This window comes from Andrographis paniculata, unplaced genomic scaffold (assembly GCF_009805555.1).
Source record: "Andrographis paniculata isolate CXL003 unplaced genomic scaffold, ASM980555v1 Contig14END, whole genome shotgun sequence".
NCBI lineage: Eukaryota > Viridiplantae > Streptophyta > Magnoliopsida > Lamiales > Acanthaceae > Andrographis > Andrographis paniculata.
The window spans coordinates 2365312-2381412 of record NW_026137424.1 but is presented as its reverse complement, the minus strand read 5'-3'; the positions used below and the strand labels follow the sequence as shown (position 1 = coordinate 2381412).

General features: G+C 24.3%; 1 long non-coding RNA gene across 1 annotated transcript; it reads left to right on the top strand.

Moving 5' to 3' along the window:
* The first annotated feature begins 1162 nt into the window (after positions 1 to 1162).
* LOC127259733 (uncharacterized) lies at positions 1163 to 4523 on the top strand. The gene is made up of 2 exons (XR_007840554.1): positions 1163 to 1627; positions 3693 to 4523. It is a non-coding gene; the product is annotated as an uncharacterized LOC127259733 (long non-coding RNA).
* The last annotated feature ends 11578 nt before the right edge of the window (positions 4524 to 16101 follow it).

Below are 16101 nucleotides of genomic sequence, written 5' to 3'. Positions count from 1 at the left end.
GTGCCGTTGAATCTGACCCATTCTGGTACCTAGTGGTGTCTACTATTCATTGTCATCTCTACGCAAAATACAAAATAAATATATTTCGATTTTCAATTTAATCTAATATTTTGATGAGCAGTTGTTTTTCTTATATGTTATATTTCAACTGTATATATATATATTTCAAATTATATGCTAACAAAATGAGAGAAATAACGCTAAAAGACAAAAATTTCTTCTCTTAGCACTGGTACATAAGACTATATATATTTTTTAATTTATCTTGATTTTTAATTTAATATGGATTAAATTAATAGTTTTTAATTGTGATTATTATATATATTTATTTATTTTTACATGCTTTGTATTCCACATTTTATTTATTTTATGATTTAGTTTTTTTATCTCATCATTTAAAATTATTTTTTAATTTTATTACAAATTATGTCTTTCGTTTTTTTTTTCATGAATCAATTTTTTAAAATGTAAAAAATTAAATATCATATAGTCATTACGTAATCATCCGTGCAACAACACGAGATGTATGCAAGTACATATATAACGTACTATTAGCGAAGATTCATACTTAATTTGGCTAATTTAATCTATATATCATTTTTCGTCCATCCCCTAATTCTAATAAAAATAGTTCCCATATTAATACCAAGATATATATACTATCAACTCTTAAACAAATTTGCAAAAAGTAAAAGCATATTATTTTGGTATTATCAGCAATAATTGTTTTTTTCCTAAAATATCACATTAAATATATTTTTTTTAATAAAACACTTATATAATTATATAATATTAATTTTTACTATTTTTATTTTTATTTTTTAAATTCTAAAATTTCAAAACTCTGTCTTAGCAAGCCTAAATTTGTCAAAAAATAAATTATTATTCATTAATTTATTATTATAGAAAAGTAAGTCTATTTGTTGCCGGCAACTTTACTGCTGAAAGCATTGTGCTAAGGAACAACAAACAATCACATTTACGTACAACAGTTATCACAATTGATTTTAGTACATAATATATTTTTATACATCACATACATACACACCACCGCCGCCGTATTTTTTATAATAAGCTATAAGAAATTGTATTGATAATATATAAATAATAATGGATCATCACCATTTTTTTTTTCATTCAACAATTATATCAGATCCGAAACTAAATCCGCAAATTCCAAAAGTACCACCATTCCTTCTCAATGTACAAGCATCAAACTCGATCGTATCATTAACTGTCCACAAAAATATCAAAAAACCAAAACTCCAAACAAATCAAAACAAAAATTCAAAAACACAGAAAATCGAGGCGGCGAAGGAAATTCGGCGGAAAAAAAAGCAAAGGAAAAACGATCCGATCCGATCCGATCTGACCTGACATTGATAGATCACCACAGATCTAAGGTAAGCTACCTTCTAGAAGCGGCGGCGAAGTGAGGATAATTGAATCGGGAAGCAGCGAGGCGGAGGCGAGGGGAGACGGTCCTAGCTAAGGAAGCGGCGTCGCTGAGGAGATAATCGAGAGAGTGCACGAACATATTCAGGATTCGAATCGGCGGGAAGTACAGAATGAGCGGCGCCGCCGAGAACGCCACCGCCAGGAACAGTTGGAGCATCGTCATGATCTGGTACTCAACTTTCAATCGATTTTTGAATTTCCGCTCTATTTTTTATTTTATTTTAGGTAATGGAGCAGTAGTTTTCTTCAGTTTCTAATACTTACTAAATATAATATTTATAGAGATATATAATATGCGTGGGCGTAGGACGTGGAAGACACAGTCAAGGCCGTTAGGACGTTGTACAGTGAATTTACAAAAATACCCCTTCAAGATAATAAGATCTTGGATTTTGATTGATTTTTATATTTTAAAAATAATAAGGAAATCGTAATTGGAAGGTCACAATTTGTGAAATTTCAGAATTAGGAAATGTTTTTAAAATAGTAAATTTTTTAATAAATAATAAGTATAAATATTATATTCTTAATTAAAAATAGTTTTTAATAATATTTTAAAATAAAAACTAAATCCTATATGTGATGCGATTTTTTTTTTTATTATTATTTTTTAAATATACCTTGTTTGTAAATCGATTTACCTTCATATGACACTACATATGATCCTTACACGTGGTATTATTCTATTACCAAAAAAAAAAAAAAATTAACAAAAAATTTAATACTCTTTTCTTTGTTCGTTAGTTTCAGAAAAATGACCTATATTATAACCTCATACACACAAGACTCACTTAATTTTTTTTATTATTTTTTATTTTTTTAATAAATAAATATTTTTATCTATATTTAATATTTTTTTATTTTTTTATAAAATTAGTTTTTAAGTTAATTATAAATAAAAAAATAAATTTGTCTATTTATTTATATTATAAAAAATTTTATTATCTAAAAAAATGATATTCATATTGTATATATATTTTAATGAGATATATTCCATCTATTTCATATCTATATATTCATTTGACTTTTACGCAGAAGTTTTAAAAATATTAGTATTATATTAGGATAAAATAGAAATAAAGATAAAAAAAATTAAATTAACCTTATTAGTATTGTATGATATAAATGTAATGACATTTGTGTAATTTATTGTAAATTGGAAGGGTATTTGTAATATTAGGCAGATAGTACAATTAAAAAAAAAAGAAAAAAAGAAATGAATGTTTTGCTATGGGACATATCAAAATAGATAAATTGTTAAGAAACGGAGGGAGTATAATGCTAAAAATATTTAAAATATCAACGAATTATTCATATAAAAAATAATAAAATAATATTATAATTTATTATTAATAATTTAGTAATCTACCTACCTAAAATATGTGTTCTCAGCAAAAAGAATCATCTTGATTGGGACCGAGGAAATATAATTCTTCTCTAAAAATAATGTGAAATTGTTTAAAAAACACATGTAAACATAGCTTATAATTTTCAAACTTTGTTCAAACCAGTAAATAGAAAGTTAATGTTGTATCAATCAATTTAAAAAACATGTTCAAAGTCGAAAAATAGTGTCGACTCGTAAAATTTCCATCAATAATGGTCGGTCGATTCTTGAAGATTTTTTTTTATCAATTAGATTGATCCAACATGATTTTGTTACTCGGATTTAGTTGATGATACTGTTCCATTTTTTTTTTTATATACATGGTCTATTTTTAGAACTTTGTTCATTTAATGTATTATAAAAATGATAGTTTTATGGAGCATGCATGGTCATTTAGATTAAATATTGTTCAAATTTGTAGTTACACACATTTTCTACTTCCTATATGCATTGAGAATTTATATGTAAGTATAATATTTGTGAAAAAGAAGTATTATTATAAATAAAAATTTAAAATCAAACTTCAACTAAATTGAACCATCCATGTATTTCAATTTTGATATTTTAGTAACAAAGTGACTATAATTAATAAACAAAAGAATGTGTAAACAAGCCATAATTATATCATAAAAAATATTATTCTAATTTAAATTATCATTATTATCAAATTTAAAATGTAAATCCAATAAACGAACTCACACTCTTAAGCAAAAATTTCAAATTTTCAAATCCCCATAAAAAAAAAAAAAAAAACATTCTATTTTACATAACAAAAAGTACACTCATAACCAAAATATTAATTAATATTTTGATATATATATATATATATAATTGCGTGATTACTTAGAAGAAGGATCTTTTCACCGGAGCTTTTCCGACGGCCTTCATCAAGGCGGCGATTTCCAGAACCTTCGCTACTTTGATTCCCCGCCGCGCCTCCGCCGTTGCCCTCCGCTCCTCCGCCTTCCTGTGCGCCCTTGCGACGTCGTTTTGCATCCTTTCTAGCGCTTTTGCTCTCTTCTCCTCCAGCTTCCTCTGCAATCAATCAAACAGTTGAAAAAAGCTCAATTAAGGCGGCGATGGCGGAAATCGAATGCTCAGAAACTGAAATCGCACCTCAACTTTCTTCATCCTTGAAGTGGCGACTTGAACCTGCTCGCTCTCCCAGCCGTTGATCACCGCGTCCTCTCGTTTGAACCGGTTGTTGATCTTCGCTATCTTCGCGTTCTGCCACGCTCCGATCTTCGATTCCGCCTCCTCCTTCTTCACCTGGCGCTGCATCGTCGCCGCTCCATCGCCACGGCCGTACTCCGGCGACCTCGGCGGCGGATTAGCATCCTGAAGCACAATCGCCAGAGGATTCGTCTCCTCGTTCGAGTAACCGCTCGCTTCCTCACCAATCCTGGTCAGATTCGTCTCGTTCTCAGTTCGAATCCTGGATCCTGCGAGGACTAAGGCGTTGAACTCCCTGCTAATTGACGTGAACTGCTCGCCGCTGTCGGCCAGCGACGACGACGCCGACGCCGACGACGGTCGGACTGCGACCGGCGGCAGAGGCGGCGCCAAAGCGTGGATGTCTCGGACGATCGGAGACGGAGGCTCATCGCCTACGGCGTCGTTTTGAGCATTGAGGTTAGCTACTCTTCCACTCTGCGTTTGATCACTCTGCATTTTGCGATGTTGGGAAAAAAGGGGATAATTATTAATTAGGGTTTATAATTGATGGAAGTGAGTGGAAGCGAAAACACGTTTTTTAAACTGATTGGGCGTAGCAAAGATGTCGTCATTTTATGATTAGCGACTTCTTATTTTATAATTTGCTTTAATAGACCCTTCTTATTATTTGGTCCCTATAACTTTTCCTTATCAATTTCTTGTCCATTTAGGACGTGGCTATGCCTTTTTAGTAAATCATATGTAGTAGAGGGAGTGATTTTATATAGGATGTGTTTGTCTAGGGAATGGATATATCGAGTTTAGTATACCGATAATTGTTAAATTTGCCGAAGATTTCTGTGTTTGTCTAATAATTTTTTAATTGATATAATTTTCAATGAATATTACAGTATTATTATTATTATTATAAATATTATACTAAAATCATACATGAAAAAATATAAAAATATTAAATAAATTAATTTTAAAAATATAAGTAAAAAGGGTATTTGATGTGTATTTTATTATGGTAAAGAATTGAAAGATAATTTCAATTCAAAGTTTATATTTGGTTGAAAACATAGGTCTATTTGAGAGTGTTAATTTACATATAAGATTTTAGTTTTCGATTTTGATTTTAAATAATAAAATTTTGAATTGAAATAGTTGTTTGATGTGATATAAATATATATTGATGTGATATTTTGAATGTAAAATTTAATTTGAGTATAATATAAAAAATATATATTTAATTTGATATTTTTGAAGAAAAAAAAATTGAAAGTAAATCCGAAAATCAAATTCTACAAATAAATACACTCTGGATTTTTTTTTTCAATTATTTTACCGTATGATTATTATAATTCTATAGAAAAATGTTCGTTCATATATCCAAAATTATATTAATAATATAAAAAATAATATTTTATATTAAAATTTTTAATTTTTATGAAAAAATAAAGTATATAAATTATATATTGTATTAATAAAAATATATTGTATATTTTTTATAATATTTATAGGAAATCGTTTCACAAAAAAAATATTGGAATAACAAACTTATAAATTAGATTTTTTTTGGAGTTTTATTTTATGTATTATGTTTGTTTGATTTTTGGTTTCCATTATATTATAAATGATATTTTGTAAAATAAAATAATATGTTTTTATAAAAAAATATTGCATAATAAAAAAAAATAAAACCAAATTAAAAAAAGACACTCATGAATTTCTTCTAACAAAATATTGTTATATCTAATATTTGTTTGATTGTGATTTAAAATTGACATAAAATAAAATATTTATTTAAATTTTTATTTAAATAGCATTTTGATGTAATATTTTGTAAAAAATAATAATATATTTTTATTAAAATTTATATAAAATAAATAATATTAAATTAATTTGAAATTACAAAAAGACAAATTCTTATTTAAACTATATATAGGTTGTATATTTTTTGTGGAAAGTATATTTTCCAAAAGATATATTTCTTAAAAAAAAAAAATACTTCATCCGTCCATTTTCTTAATGTCCTAAGTGATATTTACACGTTTTTTTAGGTAATTAGTTTTTTATTGTAAATTGACAAAATAGCCATTTATTTTGTATATAGATATAAAAAATATAAATAAAGTAAGAGTAAAAAAATAAATTATATGTATAAAAATAGAAAGAGGACAATTATTTTTAGACATTTTAAATAGAAAAGTAGGACATTAGTTTGTGAACGGAGGAAATAGTATATTACATACTTATTAATTTTATATTATATACATAATTTTTTTTTATCATATAAAAAATATTATAAATTTTTTTTTTTTCAAACTATTTCACTAAACAAATAATCTCATAGTATATAATATAAACCAAAAACAAATCTGGGAAGTTTACCCCCAAATATGCAAAGTAGAAAAAGGTTTGGGTGCTCGTAAAAAATATACAAAGTGAGAGGATCTAAGAGGTAAAATAAATAGGTATAACGATGTTTCAAATTTTGTCGGATTGTAAGAAAAGAGGGAGAGAGGCGGCAAGGTGTCATTATCCAACGTGGCGGGTTGGGGTTGGGCCTGGGTTTTACTTAATGGACCACTTATTTAATGATTAGGGACACGTGTACGATGTTCACATTAATGATGTAGTATAGTTGCATGGCCCATTCTATCGCTTTGTCTGTGACTGTGTGTCTTTATTTATTTATTGATTTTAATTTTAATTATTTAGTAAGTTATATAAATACAAGCTTCGTTTAGATATGCGTTTTGAATGTTATTTTGATTTAAAATTTTTTGGATTATTTTATTTTTAAATAAAAAATATATTGGAATTTGAGAGGTAGTTAGATGAAGTAGATGAGCTAAGGTGTTGGGAAATCAACACTATGTTATTTAATTATTTTTTTGTTTGTTCATTACAATGTGATGTTGTGCGCTCTATTTATATTATATTAATACTCCCTCCGTCTCACATAATATGTCCCTATTTTCTATTTTCGTCCGTACCACATAACATGTCTTTTCTATTTTTGGAAATATAATTATGCACTTTAATCACATTTTAAATTTTAAATTTTATAATTTTATAATTTTAATTAAACTATTTAGTTATCTTAATCATAATCTATAATTATTTTTACTAATACACTTCTTAATTACCTACTAATTATACTTTATCCAAATTTTCGTATCTACAGTAATAAGCCCAAAATATGTGGGACGGAAGGAGTATAATTTATCTATTGTATATTTATATGATATGTTGTCTATTTTTATATAATGTAATGTTATATTTATATCGTGTGTTATTAATTTATGTATTGCATTTGTATTATTTTAATCATAATTTATGTATTATTTATCTCTATTATGTATGGTTGGTTCTTGTATAATGTTGCATGCTGATTTTATATATTAGCACAGTAATAGCCGCTTTGATAGAAATTGTAAAAATAATTTTAAATGATAATGTTTTTATTAGTGATAACTGATAAAGTATTTAAGATAACGATATTTAATTAGCTAATAATATAGTAAGTTATGATATTATTTTATTATTTATATGTAATTAATAATATTGATTATTTTAAAATAAATTTAATATATACAATTAGAAAAATCAGAATATGTATTTAAATATTTTAAAATTTATATAACAATAAAATATATATAATATGAATATTGCACTTATTGGACGGCCAACCATTTCTTCTTCAACATTAGAAGATCATTTCACATAGTCATTTGGTTAGGTATTTTTATTTTCTAGAAATCGAAGAAAGTATTTTCTTATCAAATAAATTAAGTAAAAAATGAAAGCAACAAAGTGCATTACTTTTGTACAATAGTGATAAGTTACTGGAGGCAATTAGGTCCCTTTTTATTTGGATTGTCCTATACCGATGACAATTTCCACGACATCTGTCAAGTGATTATGTCATTAAGGATATTGATAATCTTATATACAAATATATAGATATGCAGAGTAAATATAAATATACATTTACCAAAAAGTGAAATTACTTGTAAAATCTTTCTTATTTGTTTAGGAATTGGTGCAAGATAGAGAATTTTACAAATGCTGGCTTCTTCATCGTGACATTAATCGGAGATTCTTTGATGGGATTTATGTTTGACCTCCTATTCAAGACAAGTTAGACAAATGTATTGTAATAATTTATTGTGGTCATTGTGAATAGTTTAAAACAATTATCTATAGTTCTAAGATTTGGATAAAATATATAGGTTTGAATTTTTGTTATCTGCGTGAAAATTTCGAAGTATTCATTTTACTATTCAATGGTGAAACCATATTAAAAAAAAAATAGATATTACCTGATCATCCATAAAGATAAATATTTATAATGTTTCTCGGTACATCCAAAAATACGTTACGAGGAGCACTCCAATACCATTAACTCATACGGTCTATTCTTTTGTATTTGAAGTGAGGTATGGGACCTTAGTGAACAAATAATCTTCAACAACTTGGCTTTCCTTATCCATGGTTGAAGAACTATGAGAGTGATGAAAATATAATAGAGGAAAATTTTTTGCTGATGCATAAAAAAAAAAAAAAAGAAAAAAAGAGAGAAAAACATATAAAGAAATACAAAAGAAGAAAATAGTCATGTAATAAAAAATTAAATTGTGAAGTTGGAGTTCTAACTCCTGGAGTGTCAATTTGGGCTAGCCCAACACGATTTTAGACCGTACTGGGCCAGCACGGCCCGATTGCAAATCGGGTCTGAAAAAGGTGGCACAAGCATGATTTGATTTGAAACTTTACCATCACGCCATATTCTTTTAATTTTCGTATTTATTTCAAAAATTAATATATATATATATATATTTAAATATTAATAAACATCAGGCCGGGTCAAACATAATTCAAAGATTTTTGGGCTTATTTTTTAAGATCAATCACAGTTTTTTTATGTCATGTTTGAACTAGACTTTCAAACCGTACTTATTTTTGTCACTCATCTTGTAAACAATTGTCTCCGAATCGAGCATTAGAATAAAAAATTGATATCAAATATTTTTAAAATGAATTTAACAAAAAAAATGAATCTGCTGCTAACATAATCCTTTATTTAATAATAATTTAGAACCACGCCCTGTCCTGGACATGGGGCGCCTAGGCCGATGCCTAGGCCCATAAAATTTGAGGCTCTCTAGGTTTGGGAAAATTTGAGTTTGAATTTGGTTTTTATTTGAATTTTGTTGTTTCTTTTGCGTTTGAATTTGGTGGGAGTTTGGGAAGTTTTTATGTGTATTGATACGATAGATAATAAATAAAATAATATAAATGTGTATTAAATTTAATTGATAAAATTTATATTGTATAATTTGATTATGAATATATATTATACGCAATATATATATTTAAATTTTTATTTATTTGTGTTATAAAAAATTTTATACTTTACGGAATGACATATATATTGTATATATTTTTTTAACTTATAATAATTATAAATATTAAATAAATAAAATATTCGAATTATATTTATATTTTAAATTTAAAAAAAAAAAGTGCAGCTTTTCTACTGCACTGCAGCGGTTCGCAGGTGTTTCGATTTGACGCTCATATCACTATCCACAGTAATTTTGCCCAGACTCAGCTTGAAGAAATGTACCTTAAATATTATAAAATACATGGATAATATTTAAATATATATTAATAAAATTATCAAAACATAATATTAATTTTTTATAATTTAAATAAATTTATTTAAATTATTTATTATATTTATTGTAGTGTTGTAATAGCAGGAGCAATTACTTTATGCAGAATAAATTTATATTCCAAAAGCTCATTGTAATGGCAGTAACAAAAAAATAATATATTTTTATATTATTTATCCAATTTTTCATATCTTACTTTAAAAAAATTGTTTTTGAAAACAAACACACCCCTTTTGCAACTTTTCACTATTGGAATTCATCTTTTAACATCTCAACCTCATACTTTTTTTTTTTTTCCCAAAAAATTTTGATATTCGATTTAAAATATTAATATTTTTATTCGAATTTAAATACAGAATTCAATTATTGAAATAAAGTTATATAAAATTATAATATTTGATTAGTTTACAACCCATCAAATATATCAAATCTATTGTCCATAATTAGACAGTTTCTAATAAAACCCACTCAGGATTTTCCTTTGATTTAATTTCATAAATCTATTTGTGGTTAAATCGTGCATATTCAACCAATATTTATCATTATTTACTTATTTATTATTATTTTTTCATAATTTAATATAATAATAATTAGGAAGGGTTCATGCACCTCATGTTCCATTTGGGATTGTACTTAATATGGAAATTTTACCACATAAAAGTGTTTTTTTTTTTTTTAATTTTAAATTGAAATCATGTCATTTACTTTGCATATTTTTCAATAAATTATTCAACAAAATATTAAAATATTAAATCAATTTCAAAATATTATCAAAATATCAGCACGCCATTCACTTTGCATATTAAAATATTATTTAAATAAAACTCAAATCTAACATTTTATTTTAAATTAATTTTAAACAATCAATTAACAAATCATATACTCCCTCTATCTCATAACAAAATATTCATTTTTCCATTTTAGTCTGAAGTATCCATTTCTTTTTTTTTAGTAACTGTACTATCCACGTAATATTACAAATACTCTTCCAACTTATAATATATTACACAAATGTCATTACCTTTATATCACCCGTACTAATAAGGTTATTTTAGTTATTTTTACTTTATTCCTACTACATCCAAATATAATTCTAATATTTCTGAAATTACGTACAAAAAACAAATGAATATTTAGTTATGGAACAGTAGAAAAGTATCATATTGATACATATAGAACCATTTTGTATAAAGAAAATTATAATATAAATAGTTATATTGAGATTGCAGCGATCTTTAGACATATTGCGTTAAATTTTGGTACACCAAAATGATCCTTATACTAAAATTATGGGTACATAAGGTACATTTTGGTATATATATCAAATTTTAGTATGATAATGATATACAAAAACTTTATACTATTGTTTGCTGCTATATATTGTATCAAAAATTATAATATTTTAAATATATTTTTAGATGAGGTAGAAATTGTATATCATTTCTTTTATTATTTTTATACAATTATTATTATTGAAAATACTTAAATAATTGTATCTTCCGGGGGGTACAAATCCCTAATTGTAAAAATTTGACCACCTAAAACCTAATTTTGCTGACCAAAATGGCTGAGGGTATGGAAGATAATTAATTGGTTAATGAATTTCTTGATCAGGTGTATATATAATTTCTTAGCTGATTGTGCCTTCATTTGATAACATTTTTTATTTTTTATATTATTTACCTCATTATTTTTCTATCGAACTTAAAATTCAAAGAAGAAAAATGATATGTAAATAAAATAATAAATTGTAAAAATTTTAGACTATCTAAATTTAAAAAAATAATATAAAAATAAAACTAATGATTTTTTATATATAATTTAGAGTTTGTTCACTTTGTGTTCTTTCTATTTTTTGTATAGATGTTTTTTGAATAAAAATTAATAAATTATACACATTCAAATTTTCTATGTTTTATGTAAAAAAAATATATTTCCAATTATTTCACGAAACAAAGGCATTTGACTTTTTTCTATATAAAAATAAATATTGTTTAAAAAACACAATATGCATACACATTAACACAATATATAATAGTATATATACTTTACACATTTACAAAAAAAAAAAATAATAATAGAATTATTTTTTATATTAACAATACAATTTATCATATATAACATAAAAAATACATACCTAAATGAGCAAATCTTAATAAACCAATTTCAAAAACTAAATAGTAAATGAAATATAACAGCAATATCAAATTAGAATACTCGGTAAACAAAAATCAAATATATCATATATTTAAATATATATATATCGTCATTTAATTTAAAAAATTTAATTAATATGTATTGATTAATTTTAATAAATTATCAGCGCATAATAATAATAATAATAATAATAATAATAATAATAATAATAATAATAATCAATTAATTTCATGATAATGCATATGTTGACAAGCATTGTATTATATTGTATCATGCAATAAATTTGAACATATCCAAATTATAAGTGATTTAAGACATCAAATCAGTTTGGCCATTTATAGATACGTGTTTCCATCATTATTTGCTAATGATATCATTTACTTGTTGCTTAATTATTCCGTTAATTAATTAATTACTTCTTCAATTCTTGTTAATAATCACGAACCACGTACTACAAATAAATATATATATCAAGTTTAGATAAATTCGAAATCGAGGTATGGCACCTCGACTTCGCTTATACGTACGTATTCAATTCCAAAGAAAATCAAAATTAAATTAAATGAATCATTTTTGTATCTTTATTGTCACACCTATTTGGTAAATAAAACATATCTATAGCGTAAAAGATAATTTGGTAGTGTGGAGGCGAATTTATGATATTGAAGTCATGTATTCATATTTTGAAATATATGGCTTTCAACATAGCTGCTTTTGATTTTTGTTTTATAAAAATAAATTTGGATTCATTTTTTACCAAAGAAAAGAAAAGAAAAAAAAACACATTTGAAAATGCCATCATCTAAATATACATTTATTTTAATTTTTGCAGAGTTTAAAAAATAATAATATTTTAATTTTAATACATAATTAAAAGTAATATAAACATATTTTATTTTGTCATTATTTTTTAGTGTAAAAATAATAATTTGATAGTAAAATATAAATATTTGTAAAAAAAATGAGATATTTTTAAAATTATTATTTGCAATAAAATAACCCAAGAAATATATATATATACTTTGTAAACGGTCAAATAAAATATATTTTTTCCAAAAGCATTAATTCTAAAATTACTAATTTATCCATTTCTATGCATGGTAATTGATCCAAAGTAATTATTGAGTTTGATATTAAAATAACATATGATAGAATATTCAGTAAGAAGAAAAAGTGCATTTTTTTTTGGAAACCCAGAGTCTAAAATAATAGAAATTTGAAATTTTGTGTCTAAAGAAATAATTCCTAAATAGGTGACACTCGAACTTTGTAATAATAATAATAATTGAAATATTAAATAAAAAAATATTATATTTTTTTATATTTATAAATTTCTAATTCATAAAATTATGAAATAATATATAATAAAGACATTAGTCATAAAATGTATCTACTTCAGTCATGTCTTTTTTCGGTATTTTTGATAGGTTAGAAATATTTTTAGCTTTATTGCATTCAAATCTTCTATTTTTAAAGGAAAAAAACAAAACTATTTTTATAAATTTTCATTCACATACAAAATCAATTTTTTTCCTTTTATTTTTTTTTATATTAATTTTCACTTTTTTAAGTCAATTCAAATTAAACAAACTCTCTTATTTATATTTATCATTGGTAAATATATACTCCATCCCTCGTTCAAATTTATACTCACTTTCTTTGTTAGGTTGTCATCGAAAAATATTCTCATTAATTTTTTAAGTAAAAAATTATTATATTTTTATACTGTTTTTTACTATAAGAGGAAAAATTAACAATTATTACTGACTTTTATTAAAACTCATCTCTAGTTAAATGAACACACATTTTTGCATAACGGAGGGAGTATTATTTTTGCATCTGACAAACTCCTTATCTTACTCGCATGTCTCGATATTATTTATACGGCGGCAATTAGAGTATTGAATCAAATACGAATCCAATTAACACCTTTGCCACATGCAGCACTCCAATTGCCGACGTACATACAACAATAATATAATATTATGCTATATAAAAACACATATATTCTGCAATTTATATATTGTATTATCATATATTATTATTTATACGCTAACCGCTTTATATATATAGTGACTATCTACATTGGAGCTTGGAGCTTGGGGGTCAACTGACCCTCAAGGTCTTCTCAAATTTTTTATTTTTTTTTAAGTGTAATTTTTTATTTAGTAATCAAATTTGTTCCATCAATTGGGAATTAATACTCTACATAAATCTCCATATTATTATTATTTAAATTTATAATAATATATAATATTTTAACTTATAAATATATTATATAAATTTAATAGAACATTTTAACTCCATATTTTCATTTTAATAAATTTAATAGAACATTGCCATTTAAACTCCATATTTTCATTAAGAAATTTAAGTATTTATGTTTACGATCCAAAATCACCTTTGATACTAAACATTTTTAAATACTCAATATTTTATTATTTCAACAAAATCATCTAAATACAGTTTAATTAAGGCTGTGATCTTTTGGATTTTTAATTTGTTTAAATTTTTTTATTATTATGCAACAATGGCAATTTCTATACAAATATTTTTTTCTTACAAAATATCACATCTAAATTACTATTCATATATATATAATAATAATAATAAATCAATAGAATTAATACACCCTATTTCACAAAATATCAAATATTTCCTCCGTCCACAGACTAATATCCTAATTTTCTATTTGGGACGTTCAACAACTATTGTCCTATTTTTATTTTTTTTTAAACACAAATTTTACATTTTTACCCTTAATTCATTTATTACTTTTAATATTTACCATACAACTAAGGACAAATTTGTCAATTCATAAAAAAAACAATCACCTAAAAAACTATACAAATATACTTTAGAACAATAGAAATTGAACACGGAGAGTATTACACAAATTATGAGGAGTACTATTTAGACCAAAGTTATTATTATCTTAAATGTTAAAATTATTACACCCGGGTGTATTTGTTTTGTAAAATAATTTGAAGATGTATTTTGTATTTAAAATATAGAAATTTGTTTATGTAATATAAAAATAATAAATATGTGTAATATATTAATTTTTTTTAAAGAAAGGTGTAAAGTTTTTTTAGTAAAAAAACTAACCCCAAATATTACACAAAATAATGCACCCTAATTTCATAAAATATCAAATGAAAACACTATTTAAACCAAAATTCAAATTAAAATAACAAATTCAAATCAAAACCAAACAAACTTAGAAATTTTACAACATATATTGTTATCTTGATATTTTTCGTATTAATGAAAAGATTTGTATATAAGATAAATAATTAAAAAATATATATCTATATCTAACACATACATAAGCTCTATCTACATACACATCATTTTGAAAGTTCTAATATTATTTATTAACAATAATTATTTTAAAAAATATTACCTAAGGGTGTGTTTGTTTGAGAGGGTTTAGATTTTTAATTGGAATTCGAATAGTAAAAATTTTGAATTTGAATAATTGTAAGATATGATATAAATATGTGTTGATGTAATTTTTTGAATGTAAAATTGATTTTTAGTATAATATAAAAAATGAAAAATAGGTGTTTGATTTGATATTTTTGGGGGAAAAATATGAGATGAATAGTATATTTGGGGGAAATTCCTTCAAACAAACACATGTTTTCACAATAATAGATAACACATCAAATATCGATTTTTTTTAAAAAAAATAATTTTCAAATTATCTAAAAATCTAAATATATATCTAAACGAAGTCATACATATTTGTATATACTAATGTGCAAAGTGTTGTACGTTTGGGTAATTTTTTTTGGTCATTTAATTCAAGTAATCGAATTTAGTGTTAAGCTTTGTTTCCATAACTGGAGTTTTGTTCATGAAATAAAAACCATTAACTAAATCTAAAAGCTATCCTAAATTCATCATGATATTCAATAATCAATATAATAAATTAATAATACTCTCCTCATTCACTAATTATATATTAATTTGAATTGAACATAAATTTTAATAAATATAATATTATATTAGTTGGTTATGATATAAAATATGAATATTTTGAAAAGTAAATGAGTAGGTTAATAATGTGGATTTTTTTTATTTTTATTAATTAAGTGTGTAAATACTTGAATATTTTTGTAAGTAGTTATAATGTTAAATGATGAAAATTAAGAAGCATATAAGAATTTTATATTATAATTGAAAATTGCATTTTTATTTTTTTTTTTTTTGTGGGAAAATAATAATTATAAATATATATATATATATATT